Below are 10,477 nucleotides of genomic sequence, written 5' to 3' on the forward strand. Positions count from 1 at the left end.
TTATTCTTATTTCAATTTTTAATAAATCCAATTTGATGGGTTGTTAGATTTGTGACTTTGTCATTTGATTGTTTTTTGTCACTCAAATGCATTTTTGAACTATTTTCTTGTTCATAATAAGATATAAATTATGTCAACATTATTTAATGTTTAATATGTATTTTTTTTTAAATGACAAAAAATACTAATATCAAATTTGATATCTTCTCTACACTTTCATAAAATTATATTTACAAATAAATCTCGTGTTTAGTCTTATAATTAAAACTATGTTGAAATATCGTTAAAATATCATATTAATGATCTTGACTTATTTGTATTTTTATTTACTTTAATATATTATAAAATAAAATGATTTTATGTTTGATCTTATACTCATTAAAATAATTTGATTTGATTTAGAATTAAATTTATAATATACAATATAATATGTCATTTAAATTTCGATGAATTTTAAAAGTTGTGGTATATCTTTCACTTATAAAAGTCAATTTATTAAAATAAAATAAAAAGGTTAATTAAAATAATTTAGCTTTTTAAAAAATTGATTAAAAAACTAGTTTTTATAAATTAAAAAACTTGTTTATTTAAAATATTACCAAACTAAAAATAATAATTTAATTATTTAAGTTTTAGAACAAAACTTATTCCAATTCCTATTTCAATTGTTGCAACTGAACATAAAATATGCATATTTTGACTCCTCTTCTAGGTCAACCAAACATGTCCAAATGATATTCCAGAACTTATTTTAAGAATGCACGAATACCAGAAGAGAACTTATTCTAGCATAGATGAATGTCGCATTGGGCAATTCTTGCAGCCAAACGGGCCCTTATAGTTTATAGTGGTTCATCTCACAAAATTTCCTTATGTGGACATGGAAGTGAATATGGAAATAAACCTTTTATATTAGATTATGGTTTATAGTGGTTCAAATATATGTTTTTGGGGTTATGGCTTTGTATTTGGATCATTTAGGTATGTTTGGTTATCGGAGTATGATTTAAGAATTGACATTTGGTATCCTAGATTTGGAATTCTGGAACTTGAAATCTAGATTATGGTTTTAGGAGTTTTATTTGGGATCGTTTGGTTCACCAATAATTCATTATGAGAATACTACACATTTCCTCCATTTGGTTGCACATTTCTGGAATTGGAATACCAACTAGAACAAGCATTTTTTATTTTTATTTTTTAAACATGAATGAAATGTGTTTTTAATATATCATTTTAGTGTGATTTAAAATGTAGACATGAATTTAAAATCATTTTGTTTATTGTCACTAAAATTGTGTTACATAGGGAAATTACTAACTCCAAAAAAAACTTATATTAATTTATAAATTGTTGTGACATTACAAAAAAATTGTCAAATGTCTATATACAAAATAAAAATATCAAGGTAACTCATAAAACATTTGGTAAAGTTCTATATTTATTAGACTTGTTCTCACATAAGGATCCAATATACAAGGCCGAATAGAAGGCAAATAATTACACGGAGGAGGTAGCATAAAAAGATTATTTCAGTGTCTCGTGCCTTACACATTTTGCACTCATCTCCTTCATTATGTAAGTCAATTTTGGTTATTGAAGCAATGTCAGGCCTGCCCACCTCCCGTGTCTTACACATTTTGAACTTATTTCCTTCATTGTTTACAATTGTAGAACGGATATCATCAACCCACCTGAAATGTCTACAACCATCGTTCCCCTACAATACAAAATCTACATCATAGTAAATTACATGTTATTAATTTTGGAACATACAATATATAACATGTCACTAATAACCTTTTTCCTATCAGGGCAACACCAAAATTGGTGCCTAGGATTATTCTTCATTCGTGACACTTTTAATAGGCACAACCTAGCACCAAATGGGCAATTATAAATTGGCACATCTATCAAAGCCATGAATCTTGTATCAATAAACAATGCACCATGAAAACTTATCAGAATGACATGCAAGAATGAATCTTGTATCAATAAAGAATGGATCTTGTATCACTAAATTAAGAATTGTTGATAGCACAAAAAAAAAAGGAATGTTAAATGAGAAAACTGGAATTGTTGATGGTTAGAGAGAAGGAATGTTAAAGCAAAAACAATACAGAAGTTGACTGCTTATAGAGTTCAAATCTTTTGATATTTCAACAATTTACAACTAAATTATTAATTGTAGCTTCAAAAAAATAATACATAAGTTGAATGTTTGTAGAGTTTTAATCCTTTTAGATAAGCAATTTACTTATTGGTTGTAAATAAACTGAAACTATGTAACAATAAATATGCATATGCAACTATATAGAGAGAGAGAGAAGTAAAAATGATTAATGTGTCATCAATCTATAGCTAACAATCATTATTAGTAAAGCCTTATAACCATCATGAACCATTTAAAACCAACTACCAAGGAGTGGTGCAAATTTTACCAAACTTTCATTTTTATATTGTATAGAATTCCACTATGAAGTTTTATAAATTCTTCCTTTTATTGGTTACCAATATTAAGCAGTCCAAGCATTGTATGTCAGTTTGTCAATTTGGTTTTTATTATAGTAAGCCTAATTTTGTCAAAGAAATGAATTTAGATAGCCAATTACAAAGAAGCAAGAACAATACCCAATAAAAATCTAAAACAATAGGAAACAAATACCCCTAGAATTTGTAATATGTTATAGGTGGTCTAGGATTGCTTCCTTCCTTCCTAGGAAAACTTATAAAGAGATAAAGAATTTATGGCATGCCTATTTGAAGAAGAAGCTTGAATTGAACATGTTGGATAGTGATGGCAATGCCCACAAAACTCTTGGCGAGGGAACTTTGGTTTGTAGCAAATTCATCTATAGAGGCAAATGACCAGCAAATGGGTTTTTTAATTCAAATAAGGAGTTTAATTTGCAAAGATCAACATCTAAACTTCTTGTAAATTTTCCAAGTGTCATTTATTAATATCTACTAAATGTTCAAAGGTGCAGTCAAATACTAGGTTTGAAGATTTGAAGCCCAATCTTGTGTCCAAATGTCTGCTAGATGATAATTCTTTACTAGGTGATTTGTTTTTGAGATAACCCCTCTACTATATGGGTCAAAGAAGAGCAATACTGAATTGGATCGGTTGACAAAACTTACCAAGAACCTTCAGATTGTATTATGAAGTGCCAACATGATGTAAATAAATCAACTAACAATATTTATGGAAGGATTTGATCCAAGTTTGAACAACAGAGCCCTGATGGAACAATATCTAAATGACACTGGTAATGAGAATCAACTCTTACAAATTTTTAAAAAAACAACTCAGATATATATTATAACCTGCCATCTTAAAATTGCTCCCTTGCCTCTGTCGTCTATATATCCACCTCGTCGCCTAATAGAATGACTGGAACTTGTTTCTGCTTCGCCCGCGCAGGTGTTCGGCTTGGTGCTCGAATTCTCCCAGAATTTGATGTCTTCACGGGTTGCCGGTAGCGGTGGTTACCATTCGAAATATTTCCTTCATATCCTAGGGTATGTAGCGCTTGAATTAAATGAGGGCTTTTTCTACCGGATGGTCCGCTGATGGAGGAACGCGAAGTGCTACCTGTTTGGTGACTGAAAGAATTAGTTCCGGCAACGTTGGAAACTGCCGCCTTCCCTTATATCCGCCTACACTAAATCCGGCAACGTTGGAAACTGCCGCCTTCCCTTATATCCGCCTGCGGTGAATACTCAATCAGACCTGCTCGCCTATACCTTGCCGTTAATATGTGTGTCGGCAGCCTTGCTTTTTAACAGTAAGGATAGCAGTCAGCAACACAACTTCCTTCGAATGTTTCAGAAGTTTCGAATTGGCAAGGGAAAACGCTCCCGTGAATGGCGAGCTTTAAAAAAAAACGATTGCTTATCTCCAGAGGGAGGGAACCTCTCCACCACTGCAGTGACTTATCCCTCCTAATTAAATCCTTGATGCTGGCCCCAGGACACGAATTCGCCCAACCTGAAATAGCTGGATGCTACCTCCAAGTGCAATAATTCAGGTGATATCTCACACCCTCAGAATTGCTCATCCATGAGAGTTATCGTTCTCACAGATAGATTGGAAATTTGCAGACCGAAGACCACAAATTGCTCCAACATGAAAAATAATGAAATCCACAAAATCGCTTGCTTCCAAAAGGAACCCTATGTCCTCTATTTATCTCTTTGCCGGGAAGTTTCTAGAAATTATCCGGAATCATCTTGCACTACAAATATTAACTTTATAAAATTAAATAATTAACTTTATAAAGTTAGAATACAACCTTTATTTAATACTGGAATGAGTAGGCCCCGCTTACTTAATTGGAAGACAAAATTGACCCTCTTCCCATAATTATTTGCCTACGAGAGTCAATGATAGGCAAATCCCCTGTTATAATTATGTTGCTAAGAGAGGGACATGACAGTTTTCCCAATGGTTTTACTCAAACTAGAACAAAAATACATGCATTAGCATGTCTTCCCAAAGATCAAAAATTCATCAAGAGTACTCGCAATCGACAACTAACTCAGAAAATACCTGTGCATAAGTTACCAGTCAAAGTTGCTTTCAACATCAAAAGAGTATCAACTTTCAAAAGAAATGAAACACATTACAAGTTTAGAAGTTACCCCATTTCAACATGAAAAAAGTGCAACCTTGTCACCTTGTCATGAAACTATTCTTTGCAATGACCTCTTAATAACCTTGGAAAGTACTGTTGGAATTACAAGAGGAAAGGTAAACTTTTGTCGCGGGGGGGGGGGGGTGGGGGGTGAATCTGTAGTTTAAACTTGGACCCATAAAACTTTCACCATTCATTCATCACATGCATTAATAAGTAAGATGAAATAACATGTAGAGTATATGCATTTAGATCATATAACCATGTAAGCATTCACACACATAACACCAAATATGATTACCCAGAAACCCTCCAAGTGAGAAGGTAAAACTGGAGTGGGGATGACACCCACAAATCTTCACTACTGCAGTAATAAAGTGTATCCAATGAAGGTTACAATATTTTGATCATGAAACATGATCTACCCTATGAAAGGTCTGCCCTATTAAAGGCTTACAAAGACTGTTAGGTCTCACCTTGTTAGAGGATTTCAACACCCTATTAAAAGTGTGCCTTGTTAGAGGACTTCAACTTACAACTAAGTAAGCACTCTGTTAAAGGATTTCATATAGCCTATTAAGACTACTCTACTTAAGAGATTTAACTGAAATCACCTGTTAAAATGTCTCAACATAGATCCTGCAGTTGGCACTTGCTTTCCGAATAACAGATCATCGCTAAACTATGTGTTCTTGATCCTTCTCAATTAGATGTCTCAATGATGTATCCTTTTCTTTATCCTCTATTCTTCTCTAATTGATTTTGCAATTCACTCTTTCTTCATAACTTCTAAGTCACCTTGAATGCTCTAGATGCAAACTATCTTGTTGGCTCCTTTAGCTCTCTTTTTTCCTATATATAGTTTAGGATTTTTGTCCTTCTTAAGAAGACTTAGGTGGCTTAGGGTCAGGTATGAATCTATGACTAAGATTCATCCATTTTGCCACTTAATCCTTCCCATTTTTAGATTGGCTGCATGTAATTGCATAGGGAATCCAAATAGAGATTCATCCTTATTTTCAAAATATAAAAATACAATCTTAAGTCGGCTCAAAAATGGTTTGCATAGTTGTTTGTGCCATTACAAGAAAATATGTCAAAATTGTGTCACTTGGCATATGAAGTCTCTAATTCTCGACATGCACTGATCCTTATATTGTGACTCAGTACCTGCATTACTCGACATCCACTATTTACTCGGCACTTGGCATGGTCTATCTGCTCAGCATTTGAGTGACTCGGCACTCATTGTAACTCGGCATGTTATAATATTTACATGTTGTGCTCGACATGTATTACTAGTTTAGCATGAACTGAGTAAATGGCTTAAGTGTGTTGACACTCACTTGTCAAAACCAATCTGAGATCAACAATCTCCCCCTTTGACATGAGTGTCAAAAACACTTGAATATACAATATTATCCTTAATTTCTCGAGCATAACATATCCATAACTTGGCTTATATACAAAATTTCAAAATTTCAAAAAATGTTACACTAACTTGTATACCTCAAAATTTGATAACTCCCCCTGAGTTAATATGTTTGTATTGTATCCAAAATTCTATCCTCCTCTTTGAGTAAAATGTGTCTATGTTGATTCACTTTGACTTCGATGCACTATGTTAATGATACTCTTTCATCTAATATGCTCTCTCTTAGCTGATATTTGTCTCTTTTGCTGCTTTCTCCCCCAAAAATGTATATCTCCCCCTTTGTTCTTATTCTCCTCTATTTTATTCTTCCTATTGCTATGCTCCCACGTTCTTATATTCTCTCCCTTTTGTTCATACTCCCCCCATATTATATTTCTCCCCCTTTTTGAAACTGATCTCAAATGGGCTATACACCTATGGTGTGTTTCTCCAAAAAGGATTTATAGACATCCATTATTATCCTTAAGGCTACATCCTAGTTATCACATGCAACATCCAATGACTTAATTTGGATTGCAAGCTTAGCAGCAAGGTGTACTAGACCATCTAAAGTAGAAAGATTGGGGTCTTTCTTCAGTAGAATTTCAGCATAACCTAGCTCCTTGTGCATTATCTCCATATGTGGGGTGAGGGTAGCTTGAATGCTTGTCAATTTGGCTCTAATGTTAGCCTCATCTACTACTAAGACAGCTAATTGACTCTATGTCTGAAGCAATATCCTAAAATGCTTCTCACTCTGAGCTAAATTTGTAGGTAGTCTTGCACATGATGCAAATATTTGGCTTTCCAAGCTCAGAATGTGACTTCTTGTCTCTTGGGTGAAGAGTGTAGGATTGCATAGTTTTGTGTACAATGAGAATATATTCTCAAGTACCTTCTTCATATCCTCAACCTTGGTTGCTAATGCAACTGTTTGTAGTGCTATCTCACTAGATATTTTCTCATTTACCTTTCTTTGAAACTTCTTTTCAGACCATTCTAATAGTTTTGCATTTGTATCTTGAGGTCTTCATTACTAACCTTCTCCACTATATATGTTAGTTGTTCTATTAGTGGCTTGGTCTCTTTAGGAGTTGGCAAACTAAATGCATCTAGAAAGATGTCCTTGATGTCTTGAAGTGCTTACTACTGCCTATGTTCTCTCCTAAGCATTTCTTGATGCTTTTTCCTTTCTACGAGTTGTTGTAAAATGCCTATTTGTTCCAATGTCATATTATCATAATCATACTTTGGAATAACAATTTCTTTATCAAGGCTTATATCTCCATAATGTATTACCTTTTCAACCTTTGATGAGCTTGGGCTTGGCACTAAGATATGTAGTGGAGTAGCATATGTGCTCAGCTTTTGAAGAGTTTGTGTAGAAGGAGTGCTAGTTGTTAGTAAAGCTATCAATGCTTGGATGGCTACTTGTTCCTTCAACTCTGGTTCTATCTCTTCAAGCTTGCCCTGATCTATCACTCTGACTTGGCTTGCACCTCATTCTTGTGTTGTAAGTATAGATGAATCTATCTGTCTTGTTTCCCTCTATTGTCTTGCAGTGATGTCTTTCTCTTCTGCTTTTTTCTCAATTGTAACAACTTTGGTAGATGTATCTACTGTCATTTGGATCAAAGTTTGTACATTAGTAACTAAAGGGATGGTGGAAGTTGGTTCTTGTGGATTCACCTTTTCCCTTGTGACATCAGGTACTGCCTTTTGTAGTTCTTCTACACTAACCAAAATTGGATTTCCACAGAGTTTGGCTTGCAGTGTAGATTGATCTAAGATCTTTTTTAAATCTTCAGTAATAAGAGGATTGATGTTTTGAACTGATGGATTAAAGAAATCCTTAACAGTTATAGTTTTAGTGTTTTTGGTTGTGTCATGGGGAGGAGTGACACTCGACAATTGTGTGTCATGCACACTCTATTCTTCTTGTTGTTGCTTAGTTGTTGCCTTGTCATCATCTTGCTTTTATGTCTTTGTTATCTTTATCATCATCTTTGTCATCATCTTTGTCATCATCTTTTTCATCATCTTTACCCTCTAAAGGGTCAGCTTCTGCTTTCTTGACAGTGGTTAACCATAAATGAGTTTCCATATTTGTGTTGATTTCTTAACAACATTGTCAATATTATTTTGGAGAATGCTAAAGGCTTTGTATTTAGGTGTGAACCTAACTACATATTTCTTGATTGACTTAGCAATTTGTCTCTTTGTCAACTCTGGCATTACTTGGGCTAGTGTTGTCTCCCTGATTTGTCTTTCAAAATTTAGACAACAATGCTATTTTTGCTCAACAATATCATATAGGCTTTTAGGTATTGAGTTGGAAAATTCTAGTGGTGTGTTCTTGAACTTTGACATCATGGCATATAATGCCTATTCCACTTGGTTTTTCTCTTCTTTACCCAATTTATCAAAATCAATATGACTAAAACCTAATAAATCAACATTGCTCTTGACATTTTCACATAAGTTCTCAAGATCTGAGAGAGGATTGTGACTTATCACCTTGAATTGGTTGTTATCATTTGATTCTGTCTTCTCTTCATCAGAATCTGGTTGAGCCACATAGTTCATTTTGTATCTTTATTGCTCTTGTCCTCCTTGCTCTGTCTACTTGGTCTTTTCTTTGGACTTTTAGGTAGTTGCATGTGTGGTGGCCCTTGCACTAGGTGCAATAGGCTTTGACTGACTTGGTTTTACAAAAAAAAATTCCTTTGCCATGGATTGTGCCTTGGCCTTCCTCTTCTTTGACTTGGCAGGAGTAGATGCTTCCTCAGCTTCTTCTCCCTTGGCACCTTCAGTCTCCTCCTCTTCTTTGTCTTATCCCATGCCTTGAGTTAAAGATAGGTTCTTGAGCTTCTGTTTGTTCTTCCTCTTCATCCTCTTCTTCTTCTTCCTCTTCCTCCTCAGCACCCTCTCCAAATTTTGCTTTCAATTTCTTTACCAACTTGTCCTTCTTCTTGATTGTAGAGGTAGTTTTTAGTTCCATGACAATCTTTGATTTTACCATCTCATAATTTCCAAAAACTTTTGCGGTCTTATCTACTTCTTCTACTAGTAGAGTTGTTATTACTACTGAGGCTTCATTTACATTGACCTCATAACCTATGGGTCTCAACCATCTTACCCTTGGTGTGACAGCTTGTACAAATGTGTAGCTAGCATCAATAAGAAAACATACATCATTATAGTGTTTCTCAACTAAGGAAACTGTTATTCTAAGTCTCTGCTTCATTGAATCTTTGAAGTCTTCAAAGTAACTAGTCATTATGGATTCAAAGTTTTCTCCTAGTTGCTCAATGTACTCCCCAATTTGTGTTGCAATTGATCTGTTAGTCTTCCATCCTATTGTTCCAAATGAGGAAAATGTGTTCTATACATAAAAGAATATACAAACTAGTATAGAACCAAACTTGCATTGTGCAATCTTGGTTTTCCTTATTGCTCCAAGGTTCTCCATAAGTTGTTGTAATTGAAGTTTTGTTAGATCATGTGTATGATCTTTCTTAACAATTTTATAACCAACATCCACAACTATGTAGGGTACACTATTCAATCTACTGGATTGATAGAATTTATGTGAGATTACCTTTACAACAAAATTGATAAGACGTCTATGATTGTATCTATAGTCATACCTCTCTTATTCCAGACTGCTTCAGTATTTTTCTCAATCATTTCCTTGGAATCACTCCTGAGTGTCTTGGGTTGATCTAGGGTTGGGTAGCCAGTAACCCTATGAATTATACTCTTAGTTATTTTGATTGGTCCTCCTTCTAGCCACAAGGAACCATCGTGAATTTGGCTCAGCATAATTCATATCCACTCTATTTTAAATACATTTGGAAAATCTCGGGTTCATGTTAAACCCTTTTTCTCAACAATTTTGTATTCTTCCTTCAAAACACCCTTTTTACACAACTTGTTGTATGCACCTCTTATTTCCATGTCACCAATGCTTCCTATCTTGCAATTGTGGCATTTCCTCACATCGTGCACCATTATCACATTTGGTGGGATCATAGATAATGCGCCAGAAGGGTCTTGTTTATAAGCGATGTCAGGAATGGCTTTAAATATGGGTTTCTTTAATTCATTACTAACTAGCTAAATGTTTAAAACTTCCTTCCCTTTAGCATGTTTCGAGCTTGATACCATTGTGTCAAACTAGGGTTTATGAAAATTTAAACTGCGTAGCTTGACTCTTGATAAATACCTTCCGAGATTAGACAAAGTGGTGATGATTAGCTACTCAAATCTTCTGCAATCACTTCTAAAGGATTTCCACGTTGCTTCTAGCTCTTCTTGCTCTTTCTCAATTTCAAAATGATGAAAAATGAGCCGAAATCAATCATATACCCTTTGAAAACCTTGATTTCAATGTTGAGTGCTTACACAGCTATAAGCTCGATAA

Source organism: Cupressus sempervirens, chromosome 3 (assembly GCF_028749045.1).
Source record: "Cupressus sempervirens isolate cs-2001-9-10 chromosome 3, ASM2874904v1, whole genome shotgun sequence".
In the NCBI taxonomy this organism is placed as follows: Eukaryota; Viridiplantae; Streptophyta; class Pinopsida; order Cupressales; family Cupressaceae; genus Cupressus; species Cupressus sempervirens.